Below are 14,988 nucleotides of genomic sequence, written 5' to 3' on the forward strand. Positions count from 1 at the left end.
TACCTCTCTACAGAAGTCAATATGCATCTACCCATAAGATGGCAAGAAAAATACTTGAGATTTTCATGTCCCAACAGGATTCACTGAAGAAGGCTTTGTGGAGCTTTAAGACTGGGCCACATGCCCATTTTTCATTTGGTGCAGGGTGGTCCTATCCTCTTCTAGTGAGCAGCACTGGAAGAAATCTACATGTGTGTGGCCTCAGAGGCCTGTCCACTTGTTTCTTTTGTTGATTTTGTGTCACACTTGTTTGGAAATGAAGGTATACTGATCTAGAAATAGAAAAACTTAACTACTTTTGAAAGAGGTGGTTTTGGAAGGTTTTGTTGTTCTTTGTAGCTTAGAAAGTAGAATATAATAAATACCTAAAGACCTTGGATGGGAGAGGTAAGATTTACTTATTATAAATAGCCTAGTCATCCTATAAGTCTGTTTGCATTGTTGAACATATAATTTATACCACAAAGTAATATATTGATAAACTAACGGCTTAATATATGATTAACTTTTATTTTTTAAATAGACATTAATTTTTAGAGCAGTTTTAGGTTCCAAACAAAATCAAGCAGTTAAGTACAGAGTTCTCATATATCCCATGTATGGTAAACTTTTAGGGTGAAATATTATTACCTGTTCCAGCCACTGAATTATAATGAAATTCCACTTACTGTTGGAATTTAGTATTCCTGAAGTTAACTTAATAATGACCATTGGGGGTAGCTATTAACTTCTATGATATAGAGTGACTTCAACATAACAGTCTTCTCTTTCCCAACATGTATATTATTTGGTAACTCATCATGTTGCTTTGGATTGAAACAATGCACCAATAATTTACATGAAAATGGCTTCATTCAAATGTAATCTCTATTATTTGATAAGTAATTTTAAAGGAAAGTGATTTAATTATTTGTAAATTGTTATACCTCAATTTAAATAATTGGGTATGCGATGAATAGGAATATTATGAATATGGCCTGTGGGAGGCACCTGTTGCCTGGGTCATTCTTGATGTAGTAACTAGAATCTTAATACGTCTTTATTTACCCAAAAGCTAATGGGGAGACTAGTTCTGCTACTGTAAACAGTCCTTATGCTCATGATTTTTCAGGAAATGTCCTAGAGATTTAATTTATCAGTAAGAAACAAGTGTTAGTGCCAGTGCTCTTAGTGAGCCCCAAAGCTTCCCCAGAGAGCTTGAAAACTTCCATTTTACTATTTCATTATGTGTGAGTTTTCTTTAGAGAACATTTAAAACATTTAATAGAGTAGTGGCTTGCATTTTTTAAATTTTCCCCTTGATATTTCTAATTCTCGAGTGTTATACTGTGTTAATGTGACTGAGGGGAGGAATATACATAAAGATTATTTTAAAAAACATTCTGCCTCATTATTTTTACATTCATTTTTACCTTTGGGTTATTATATTATACTTTCTGTATTTCATATATATAAATTGAAAAACTTTTAAAAATCTTGACAAAGATTCTTCTCATGTCCCTTAAATGTTATCTTAGGAGAAAGAAACCTGACCTGATATATCACATAAATTTTTTCTTAAGTATTTTCCCTGAGCAAAGATTACTTCCCAAAGTCTAAGAATTTTGCTAAATGTGGCACATGCTTTGTATCCCTTCTTTCAACAATTAATTCATCAGCTGTGCATTGAAGAATGAGTTTACCAGGCACTATTCTAGCCACTAATAAGATAACAGAAACAGATGTGGTAGAGGCCTGCAAAGCTCACAGTGTAATAGGGGAGATCAATTTGCAGATCAGCGATTATAGTTCTGGCAGATAAAGGCTATGATAAAAGCATACTCACTGAGAACACAAATCGGATGAAAGCAAGAAGGATTCTGAAATGGTTCCAGAAGTAGAGTCTGTTGAGTTGAGATTTGAAAGGGTAAGAATTAGCTTGAAAATGGAACAAAAGGCACTTCAGTGGAGAAAAGTCTGAAAGAGCATATATGTTTAAATCATTATAAATCCATCAATATGGGGCTAAGGGAAAGTAGCATGTGGAGGAGTGATAAAAAACTTGTAGTAGGTAAATGCCTGGTCATTAAGAACTATGTGTATAAAGTGAAGAATTTTGAAATCTCATGTAAAAGTTACAAGGAAATACAAAATGATTTTAAGGAGAGGAAACAAATGATATTTACATTTTAGGAACGTTGTTCTGGCAACATTTGGGAGAAGCAGTGGGAGCAGGCGAGCCTGCGAATAGGCCATCTAATTATGACACTACTGCAATATCCAGGGGGAAAGAGCAGAGGACACTAAAGCGGTAAAGGTGATGGAGGGGGAGAGAAGGGGCAGATTATAGAGATAATAAAGTGATGTCTCCTATGTGTCTTCTACATCTATGAATCAACAGGTCTGTGATGCTAGTCCACAGATAGGAAGTGCAGAAAAATGAACAGGTTTTTTGGGGGGAAGATGTTTTATTTCAAATATGTGCATAATGGAATATTCACAGTGGAAACATTTATTCTTAAATTTAATATATGTGTCTAAAGCTAGTAGAGAGTTCTGAACTAAAGTTATGCATTTGGGAGTCATCAGTGTATATGTGGGTACTGAAGCCTTAGTTTCAATGAGGAAACAAGACTCTTGGGAAATCTTGACATTTATGAGGCTAGTAGGAGATGATTTCATGTAAGATATTAAAAACAGATGACCCTCAGCACATTATCTTGTACATCCACATTATCTTTGTATATTTATTTCATAAGCGATAAGGTCTCAATAGAGTTTTGTGGGAAAAATAGGGAGGGTGGAAGAAAGAGAGGTTGGGTGCAAAATGGTATCTCTAGAATACTTCATGAAGCTATGGCACCAAAGGCAACAAAAGTTAATATACTTGATTCTTTTGCTATAAGTCTTAATGTATTTTAGGGATGTCCAAAGTTATTTCAAATCATCTCCACTATGTATTTTGAAAAAATTTTTTCTAGAGTTTCTATAAAGACCTATTTCGGGGTGCTATTGAAGCCTATAACTGGGCAGCCTAACTTCCTTGGGCTACAAGTGAAAAAGTATGGGTACTCAGGCCTTTAAGAATCACATCGAATTTTCAAATTATCTGCTTATATTAACTCTATTTGGCTTAAACTTGTTAGTCTGTTATTGACTAGGAATTGAACCTGGTCCTAAAGAAGCAAAAGGACAGGATGACATTAGCGTCATAATAGTCACATTTACTGACCAGGCCTCTATAGTGATTCATGGAGGGCTTGGGGTATTACAAAGAATACATGGAAGAATCTAAATTCAAGACATGTGAGAATGTTGTGCTCACTTCGGGAGCACATATACTAAAATTGGAACAATACAGAGAAGATTAGCATGGCCCCTGTGCAAGGATGACACGCAAATTCATGAAACGTTCCATATTTTTTCCACTAAGAAGACACTAACATCATAAATATATATGCACCCAACATAGAAGCACCAAAATATATAAAGAAAATCTTAGAGGACTTCAAGAAAGATATTAACAGCAGCACAATTATAGTAGGGGATTTTAACACCCTACTATAAAAAATGGACAGATCTTCTAAACAAAATATCAACAAAGATATTGCAACATTAAACAACACCCTAGATGAAATGGAATTAACTGATATATATAGAGCCCTTTATCCCAAAAGCTAAATACACATTCTTTTCAAATGCTCATGGAACATTTTCAAAGATACACCACATGATAGGACACGAAATGAGTCTCAACAAGTTCAAGAAAAGCATCTTCTCTGACCACAAGGGACTGAATTGGAAACCAACCCCAAAGGAAAAAACCCAAAGCACCCAAAATCATGGAGACTGAATGGTATGCTATTAAACAATGAATAGGTCAAGAATGAAATTAGGGAAGAAATCAAAAAGTTTCTGGAAATAAATGAAAACGAACTCACAACAACCCAAAACTTATGGGACACAGTGAAGGCAGTCCTGAGAGGAAAGTTTATAGCAATACAGGCCTACCTGAAGATACAAACATTTAAAACAAACAATCTAGCCCTATGCCTGCAAGAACTTGAGGAACAACAACAAAGACAGCCCAGAGCAAGCAGAAGGAAGGAAATAACCAAGATCAGAGCAGAACTAAATGACATAGAGACTAAAAGCACAATTCTAAGGATCAATGAATCCAGGAGTTGGTTCTTTGAAAAGATAAACAAAACTGACAAGCCTCTAAGTAGGCTCATCAAGAAAAGAAGAGAGAGGACACAAATAAACACAATCAGAAACTAAAGAGGAGAGGTTACAACTGATACCACAGAAATAGAAGGGATTGTAAGAAATTACTATGAAGAACTGTATGCCAAGAAATTTGAAAACCTAGGGGAAATGGACACATTTCTAGAAAAATACAATCTTCCAAAACTCAATGAAAAAGAAGCAGAAAATCTGAACAGACCAATAACAGCAGATGAAATTGAAGCAGCAATAAAAAAACTCCCATCACAGAAAAGCCCTGGACTAGATGGTTTCACAGGAGAATTCTTCAAAGCATTTAAGGAAGAGCTAACCCCTATTCTCCACAGACTATTCCAAAAAATCCAGAAGGATGGAAAACTCCCAAATTCTTTTCATGAAGCCAGCATCATCCTAATTCCAAAACCAGGCAGAGACACAACAAAGAAAGGAAACTTCAGGCCAATATCGCTGATGAACATAGATGCTAAAATCCTCAACAAAATATTGGCAAATCGCATCCAACAATATATCCAAAAGATCATACACCATGACCAAGTGGGATTCATCCCAGGGATGCAAGGATGGTTCAATATTCGCAAGTCAGTAAATGTAATTCATCACATAAACAAAAGCAAAGACAAAAATCACATGATCATATCAATAGACGTGGAAAAAGCTTTTGATAAAGTACAACACCCATTTGTGATAAAAACACTCAGCAAAGTAGGAATAGAGGGAGCATTCCTCAATATAATAAAGGCCATATATGAAAGACCTACAGCCAATATCATACTCAATGGGAAAAACTAAAAGCTTTTCCACTAAGATCAGGAACAAGACAAGGATGTTCACTTTCACCACTTCTATTCAATATAGTATTGGAAGTTTTAGCCACAGCAATCAGGCAAGAAAAAAAAATAAAAGGCATACAAATAGGAAAGGAGGAAACAAAATTGTCACTGTTTGCAGATGACATGATAGTGTACATGGAAAATCCTATAGACTCTACCCAAAAACTGCTCAAACTAATTAATGAATTTGGCAAAACAGCGGGTTACAAAGTCAATATCCAGAAATCAAAGGCATTTTTGTATACCAACAATGAATCAGCAGAAGCAGAAATCAAGGAAAAAAATCCCATTCGATAAAGCAAAAACAAAAATAAAATATCTGGGAATAAACTTAACTAAGGAGGTAAAAGACCAGTACGCAGAAAACTGCACAGTACTGAAGAAAGAAATCAAGGAAGACACAAACAAATGGAAACATATACCTTGTTCATGGATTGGAAGAATTAACATCATCAAAATGTCCATACTACCCAAAGCAATATACACATTCAATGCAATACCTATTAAAGTATCAATGGCATATTTCACAGACATAGAACAAACACTTCAAAAATTTATATGGAACCATAAATGACCCTGAATAGCAGCTTCAATTTTAAAAAAGAAGAACAAAGTTGGAGGGTCCACAATATCTGATACCAAACTGTACTACAAGGCCACTGTAATCAAAACAACTGCTACTAAAACAGGCACATAGACCAATGGATTAGAACAGAGAGCCCAGAAATCAACCCAACTCTCTACAGTCAATTAATATTCGACAAAGGGGACAGTAACATAAAATAGAGTAAAGATAGCCTCTTCAACAAATGGTGTTGGGAGAACTGGACAGCTATGTGCAAAAAAATGAAACTCGAGCACAGACTTACACCATACACCAAAATAAATTCATGGTGTATAAAAGACTTAAATATAAGCTGTGACACCATTAAAGTCCTAGAGGAGAACATTGGCAGGAAAATCTCAGATATTTCACGCAGCAATTTTTTTACTGATATGTCCCCTAGAGCAAGGAATATAAAGGAAAGAATAAATCAGTGGGATCTCATGAAAATAAAAAGCTTCTGCATGGCTAAAGAAAACAGTATTAAATTAAAAAGACAACCTACTGTATGGGAAAACATAGTTGCCAATGATACCTCAGACAAAGGTTTAATCTCCAAAATATACAAAGAACTTACACGACTCCACTCTAAGAAGACATCTAACCCAATTAAAAAATGGGAAAAGGACTTGAACAGACATTTCTCCAAGGAGAACATACAGAAGATCCAGAGACACATGAAGAGATGCTCAATATCGCTAGATCTCAGAGAGATGCAAATTAAAACCATAAGGAGATACCACTTTACGCTGGTCAGGATGGCTATCATAAACAAAGCAACAAACAACAAATGTTGGAGAGGTTGTGGGGAAAAAGGGACCTTAGTTCACTATTGGTGGGAGTGCAGACTGGTACAACCATTATGGAAAACAGTATGGAATTTTCTCAGAAAAATAAAAATCAACCTGCCTTTTGACCCAGCAATTCCACTGCTAGGATTATATCCTAAGAACCCTAAAACACCAATTTCAAAGAACCTATGCACCACAATGTTCATAGCAGCACAATTTACAATAGCCAAGAGTTGGAAGCAACCTAGATGTCTATCAGTAAATGAATGGATCGAAAAATTGTGGTACATATACACAATGGAATTCTATGCAGCAGAGAGAAAGAAGGAGCTACTACCCTTTGCAACAACATGCATGGAACTGGAAAGCATTATGCTGAGTGAAATAAGCCAGGGGTTGAAAGACAAATATCATATGATCTCACCTTTAACAGGAAGCTAAACAACAAAACAAGCAAGCAGGACAAAAAAAACAAAGACACTGAAATAGAGAACAAGGGGACAGCAACCAGAGGGGAGAGGGAAGGGAATTCAGGGGGAAAAAAGGGGAGGGATTTAGAGGAACAAGTATAAAGGACACAGGGACAATAACTAAGGGGGGTGGGAAGGGAGGGAGGTGGGGAGCATGGGGCAGGGTGGGCTGGGATGGGAGAAATAGACAGAAAAGCGTACTTGAAAAATAACTAAATAAAATAAAAAAAGACATGTGAGAATGTTGATTTAAGTATCTTATACTTCTTGCTCTAGTATATAACACTTGAACCCAGTGGACAAGAGAACACATATTCTTGGTAGAACAGAAATATAAATTTTTGAGTTTAACTAAAATAGCACAAATTTTTGCCGCTTTTCAGTCTCTTCAAATTGCACAGATGCCCTCAGAGCTCAACCAACAGTCTCTTTGCTAATACATTCCTCTTACGACTCTTTTCTGTGTCTTAAAAATGTGCAGTCTGTAATTACTAGTTTTGTGTGGGTGGGAATTCTTATCATGTTTATAAATTGAGCCTTATTGGGCATAACCTAGAACCCTTCCAAATACTGTATAGATCTAGCTATTGCCTTTACTTATTCAGTTTTGGGGGGATGTTGTTGTTAACACTTATAACTAAACATGAAAAACTCTCTAGCTCTTTCTCTTAGCAAAATTATGAGAAAGAATGATTAACCATGAACTAAGAAGGGTTATCTTAATGAAAAAGGGAGCTAATTAAAGTAATGGTCATGTCTTCAGACAATTGAGAGAGGATATGCAGGAGGTGGAAATGGTTCAGTGAAAACAAAAGTTCAAGGCTTGTAATTGGAAAGTGGCATTTACTTTTGCTTCTGAATTTAATCCCATCAGACAGTCTTCTGTGTAAAACTGTCTAGTAAGTTTTACACAGCAACCAACTGTCAGCAACCAACTTTGTACTTTCTCATTGGGTTAGGCTTGCCTTCTCTTTTATGATCAACAGATGGAATGGTCAATTAACAGTAGAGCTAATATCACAGAAAAAATTATCCAAAGACTAGATTACTCCCCTGAGCCCTAATAAAAAAAGTGATGATGAATGGCCAGACAGCACACACATTTCAAATTCTTTGGAACAGGTTTACCGATAGAAACTCACAGGGATAAGAGTAGTAGTTGGACTGGGTATCCCTGTTGTCTTTGCACTTTGGGGCAGCAAACAGATCTAGCAGCACCAGGCAACAGATTGTAGGAGAGGGAGCTTAGTTGTGAGTTTATAATAAAATCACAGGGCTTGTTTCTGCTTTAGAAAAACCAGCCCTTGTCCTGGCATAATCAGAGGCACAATAAAGAATCACATCAGAGAAATCGTCCCTAGCCCTGTTTTATCATCTCAATACCAGGTTGGAAGACCATCAGCTTTTCCCTAATCCTATCAGGGTTTGGTACCCTAGCCTAGTGGTGACAGCTCTATGCTTTGATGGTTTATGGGCCTGATCCACCAACTCAGAATTCTATGGGGATTGCCTCTAGAGCTTGACTCCAGCTGTTTCTTTGGTGCTCTATAACTTTCTCTCTGAGTGACCAGCCTGTGTCAATGCCTTAGACAAACAAACCTTTCTTATGTCACCTCCTACAGTCTTTACAAGTACCCAACCAACTGTACAGATCAGGATGAAGAAATCCTTGGAACATCCCAGTTCTTGCTCGTTGTAATGAGAGTCATAATGGGACTGCATTACAACATGAGACAAACTTGATTTTCAAAGAATTTTCAGGTTGGTTTAAAATGCTTTTTTAATACAGCGTTGTCATTTTTTAATTTGTAGCACTAGCACCTCAAGAGTCTTAATTCTTGGCAAATCAATTTGCTAAGCAATTTAAAATTTATATAATTAACTACTTATGGATGCTTATTAAGTGCCACACATATAATTAGAAAATGGAGACTGAGAATTACCTAGTAAATGCAAGGTAAAATAGCCAATAAGTGGTCAAGTTAGGGTAAAAAAACAGGTAGGTATACACAGATCCAAAGTTTACTAAAATCATGATTTGTGAAAAAAATACAAAGCCCCACACCTAGATTTATGCCAATTTCCAGGGGTCTTATATTTAAATAGCTTTTTTTTTTTTTACCATCTCCCTATTGCTAGAATATTATATTTTGTTGACCCACATGTGAAATTTACTTTTCTTTACCCCAAAAGCATTATATTTTGTTGACCCACATGTGAAATTTACTTTTCTTTACCCCAAAGCATCCACATAAATCATTGACAAATAGAATTTATTGAGTATTTCATGGACGGTCAGAAAAGAATTTTCTATGACACAATTGACTCTACTAGTCAACATAGGAATTACCATTAAAAAATACCAACCCTTTGCCTTGACACTCTGAAAAACTTCAAATCATCTGAGTCTTTCTTGCCCTATTGGCTTCTTTTTCTTCTCTTCTAAACTTTTTGCAAACTCCCTTTCACAAGTAAGCAAGTAAGCAAGAAAACAACTAACCAAAAAGCAAAGTTCTTCTTTGTTTAAAAAAATTTAAGCAGCCCTGACTGGTGTGGCTCCATGGAATGAGTGCCAGACTGTGACTCAAAGGGTCACAGGTTCAATTCTCAGTTAGGGCACATGCCTGGGTTGAGGGGCTAGGTCCCCAGTAGAAGGTGCTCAAGTGGTAACCACACATTGATGTTTCTCTCCCTCCCTCCCTTCCCCTCTCTCTAAGAATAAATAAAAGCTTTAAGAAAATTTAAGCAAAGCATCTCTCTTTTTCCTCTGAAGCTTTGGTATCAGCCAAAGCCAAGGCCCTCAATATCTTACCTTCTAACTAAAGTAATTATGTTCGTATCTACCTCCATTCCCCTCTCTCCATAAAAGCATTCACCCTATAAGATGAATAAAAACTTTCTACTTGTATGATCAGTAGGTAGAAGAGTTTGCACCAGAGGGTTTGAGTCTTGACACCCTACAACAAGCATCCCTGCATAGCTATCTGCATTGCTCTGCCCAATTTCAAAGCCTTTCAGGTTGAAAAGTTCAGGAAGGAAAGAGGAAGACAGAGGGAAGAGGTAGGGAGGAATATGGGGAATGAATGCAGATGAGGTCTGTTTTATTAACTTCATATTTTGGGGGAGCTTACTTTGCCTGTAGATTTCTGAAATGCAAGTTGAAATTTCCTTCTCCTTAAAAATGCCAGTCCTCATGCATTACTTTTGAACTCGTTAGCTCCATATGCTTTTCTTTTGGTTTGATTCAGACAATGACTTAGAAAAAAAAGGCAAAGAAATGTCATGGGGAAGAGGAAATTTGGGGGTAAAGGAGAAGTAGTAGTGCTTTCTTTATAAATGCTACGAGATTGATTAGAAAAGAATAGCTTTCTCAAATCTTTTTTGGAAACAAAGGAGAAAGATATAGATAAAACATCTAGCTCTCATATGTTGCCAGTTTTTTTTCTAAAAAATGTAATTTTTAAGTACTAGAATAAAAGTTTAGATTATTAATCTATAAAAAAGGCATTATTTTATAGGGTAATAGGGTTCCTTTTTACTCATTACCAATTATGGACCATATTTCAAGGCTGTAACTGTCCATCAATAATTTGGGTGGTAATTGTATAATTATCCATGTTCATTCTTCACATTTGATTTATTTATCAGTTTATAAGTAGATTAATTTCAATTTGATTGGTCTGTGTCCTTCAGAATGAATTATTAATAGATATGTTAAATTTTTTTCTGAAAACCCTGTTTTAAACTCTGTTATTCAGCATAATTAGGTAATAAGGAATTTGCAGTTTATCAAAAATTTTAAGTAATTGTTACTATATATAAAACATCGATTATTGATTTTCCAAGAAATATAGTAAGTTCTTTAAAAACTAAATTACAGATCATGTAACTTCTACAATAAGAAATTGAGCTCTTACTATGCTATCTATGGAAGATTCTTAAATGTATAAAAAATGTGTTAGACATACCCCTTGCCTGCAGAAGGCTCACAGCCTGAGAGAAATACACAGTTTATCTCATCTGTATGCATACTGCCACATACATACTCAAAGATGTTCTAAGAGCACTGAGAGCTAAGGGATTCATGTAGCCTGAATAATTTTGGGAGGGAAATGACTTTGCTCTGGGGACTATAAGTAGGGTTTGGCTGCCAGAGAGAACAGAACGGGCACAGTAGGTAGAATGGTGCAGTGTGGAGGTGATACACGGGGGTGGCTAGTTATCCAGTGAGGCTGCAGTGTGGTTATTCTGGGGCTGGTGATGGGGAGGGAAGACAGGAAAGCTAAACTAAGGCCCAGTTATAAGGTGAAGAAGCTTTAAATCCAGTGCTAACTAGTTGGCACTTTATTGTGGAAGCCAATGTTATACTGAATATAGGTGTTTGGTAGACTTTGAAAATTTCCCACGAAAGTCTATGGGCAAACAAGTTTGGGAAATGCCACATATATGTATTGATTCCAGTCAGGCATTCACGGTATATATTGACATCTTAAATGTTCAGAAAAATCCCCAGTTAGGACTTATTTTTACTATGTTTAACAGTTTTTCCCAAACTTTCTTAACTATGGAAACTTTGCTTCTGGAATCTTTATTAATATGTTGATAGATACCTGTGTTTCATGGAACCCAGGTTAAGAAAAACTTCAGCAATTGCTATAAACAATGGATTAGAATAAAAAAAGTGTTTTAAGCTCTGGTCAGATTCTCAGTTGGTTAGAGCATCATCCAGATACAATAACAAGGTTGTGGATTCTTTTGATCCCCCGTGAGGCCACGTAAAAGAATCAACAAATGAAGGCATAAAGAAGTGGAACAACAAATCAGTTTCTCTTTCTCTTTCTCTCTCCAGTAAAAATTGGTAGAAATATTTCTATCTCAAGCTAAAACCTTGACTCCAGAATTATTTATTCAGGGGGCCCATATCAATAAGTTTGTTTCCTTCAAACTGATATTTTTAAGCACTTGATTCCAGGCAATGAGATTCGATATGTGCAATAGCATTTGCCACTGCACGCTATGAATTATTTTTATTTCATTTTTTTTACCAGTAGTGACATTATTACCATCTTTACATCTAAATAGTCCATAGATTTCATTCCACATTCTATTTTTTGAAGTTCTGTTTTCTGGTATGAAATATAAAAGCTACCTTCTATGGCCCAGATTTGAAGGGTTTTAGGTTAAGGAACTTGAAACTCCTAGAATTGTTGGAAGACCAGAGAAGCAGAGGAAGCTGCCATTGGCAATCTTAGCATAAAGCATGGAAATGAATACATTTCAAGATCTTATCAAGGACTTGCTTTGACTCTCATAGCATGTGGCTGAACCAGCCTTTCAAAAATGGTTACTCCCTTCTCTAATACTCAGTGAATGACAAGGTCTAATTGGGAAAACTAGAGGGAAGATAATTGTGGGAAATGTAGTACCCAGCTTTTGCTCTGCAATCAAAGGAAATTTAAAGGGGGAGGCAATGATGCTGAGTTGGCCATAAGTAATTCAGTGCAAGGCATGAAGTGTTGGGTTAGACTGGGGATCTGGTAAGATTCAGAGGGTGAGGACATACACTGGAGTCAACAAGGTATGGAAGCAAGCAGAAAGATTTGGGGGATTGTTATGGCTTAAAACATGGCTGCATTTGGCAGTTCAACCCAGAACAAGTAATTCTTGGTCATGCAGCCCTTTATGGTATATTCCAGACCTTTATTTACATTCTGAGCTCCATGACCTACCTTAAACACCCTGTGTTCAAGGCCTTTTGTTGCTCCAAATGTTAAGGCTGGTGTCACTTTTGCCTAAGAAGCTTGCACTCATCTTTCCACACAGCAGCTTCCATCTTATTTTTTTTTAGGTCTTAGCTCAGAATTCTTTCTCTCATAAATAATATCCTTATACTATAACTCAAGTTTTCCTACACCCTCTCAAGTGCATTATTTCCTTCCGAACTTCTAGCAAAGTGAATGATTGCTTTATTGAAATATTTTTTAATGAGTTTGTCCTTAAATATAAGAAACAAAAAAGCCTTTAAAAAGAAATTTATGAGTGGTTAGCAGGCTAGTAGGAGAAAAATATGACTCATGTGACTTTCAAGGATCTAGCAAATTATAACATTTTAAATTTTTATTTTATTTTTTTAATTGTATTGTATTTTTTTCTATTACCATTTAGTCCCCTTATATGCCCCTGTCCCCCCAAATCACCACACTGGTGTCCATGTTCATAAGTCCTTTTCTTCCTTCAATCATTCCAACCTTTAATGTCTCCCCCTTAGCTGTCATCCTGCTCTTTATGAGTCTGTCTCTGTTTTGCTTGTTAGTTCAGTCAGTTTATTAGATTCCACATATGTGTGAAATCATATGGTATTTGTCTTTATCTGATTGGCTTATTTCACTTAGCATACTGTCCTTCAGGTCCATTCATGCTGTTGCACAGGGTAAACTTCTTATTTATGGCTGAGTAGTATTCCATTGTGTAAATGTCCCGTAGTTGTTTTATCCACTCATTAACTGATGGACACTTGGGCTGCTTCCATATCTTGGTGATTGTAAATAACACTGCAATGAATATAGGAGTGCTCATGTTCTTTCAAAGTAGTGATTTGTGTTTCTTAGGATATATCACCAGAAGTGGAATCGCTGGGTCTAAAGGCACATTTTAAATTTTTTCTAGTATCACCATACTGCTTTACGCAGTGGCTGCACCAATCTGCATACCCACCAGCAATGCAAAAGGTTTCCCATTTCATCATATCCTTGCCAGTGCTTGTTGTTTGTTGATTTATCGATGACAGCCATTCTGATGGGTGTGAGATGGTATCTTATTGTGGTTTTAATTTACATTACACTCATGATTAGTGATGTTGAACATCTTTTCATATGTCTGTTGGCCATCTGTATGTCCTCTTAAGAGAAGTGTCTATTCAGGTCCTTTGACAATTTTTTAATTGGGTTTTTTTTTTTGGTGTTGAGTTTTGTAAGTTCTTTTTTTAAATTTTATTTAATTATTGTTCAAGTACAGTTTTCTGTTTTTTACTCTCATCCCAGCCCACCCCCCTCCAGTGCTCCCCACCTCCCTCCCATTTCCACCCCCCTTAGTTGTTGTCCATGTGTCCTTTATACTAGTTCCTGTAAATCCTTCCCCTTTTTCCCCTGAAATTCCCTACCCTCTCCCCTCTGGTCACTGTCCCCTTGTTCTCTACTTCAGTGTTTTTGTTTTTATTTTTTGCTTGCTTGTTTGTTTCATTGTTTAGCTTTCTGTTAAAGGTGAGATCAAATTTTTGACATTACCCCTTATCAGATGTATCAGTGAATATGTCCCCCCATTCTATGGGTTGTGTTTTTATTTTGTTGATATTTTTCTTTGCTGTACAAAAACTTTTTAGTTTTATGTAGTGACCTTTATTTGTTTATTTATTTTTTGTTTCCCTGCCTGGGGAGATATATCCTATAAAATACTGCTGTGAGCAATGCCCAAGATTTTGCTGCTTATGTTTTCTTGAATATTTATTGAATATTAACCTTGGATATTTCATGCCGCTCCCTTCTGGTGTGCAATGTTTCAGTTGAGAAACCAGATAGTAATCTAATTGGTGCTGCCTGTTTGTCTTCTTTTCTTTTGTGGCTTTTAGGATTCTCTTCTGTTTAAGCCATGTCATTTTAATTATTATCTGTCTCAGTGTAGATCTATTTGGGTCCAAGTTGTTTGGGACTGTATGACCCTCCTAGTCTTGTGTGTCTTTTTTTCCTTCAAATTAGGGAAATTTTCAGTCATTATTTCTTCAAATAAGCTCTCAATCCCTTGCTCTTGCTATTTTCCTTCTGGTATTTTCATGATGCAGATGTAGTTATGTTTCATGTTGTTCAAAATGTTTCTTAAGCTCTCTTCATTTTTTAAAATTCTTTTTTTTTCTTTTCTACCTTGTCTTCCAAATCACTGATTCTATCCATTGCTTCATCTAACCTACTGTTTAGTCCTTCCGGTGTATTATTTATTTCAGATATTACACTCTTTATTTCTGACTGGTCTTTTTTTATGGTTTCTGTGTCTGTTTTCATGCTGTTGAATATATT

General features: G+C 36.1%; 1 non-coding gene across 1 annotated transcript; it reads left to right on the forward strand.

The window, feature by feature from the left end:
* Positions 1–3,296: 3,296 nt before the first annotated feature.
* On the forward strand, positions 3,297–3,403 carry LOC119057165 (U6 spliceosomal RNA). The gene has a single exon (XR_005084026.2). It is a non-coding gene; the product is annotated as a U6 spliceosomal RNA (small nuclear RNA).
* The last annotated feature ends 11,585 nt before the right edge of the window (positions 3,404–14,988 follow it).

This window comes from Artibeus jamaicensis, unplaced genomic scaffold, assembly GCF_021234435.1.
Source record: "Artibeus jamaicensis isolate MK-2021 breed Jamaican fruit bat unplaced genomic scaffold, CSHL_Jam_final contig_452, whole genome shotgun sequence".
NCBI lineage: Eukaryota > Metazoa > Chordata > Mammalia > Chiroptera > Phyllostomidae > Artibeus > Artibeus jamaicensis.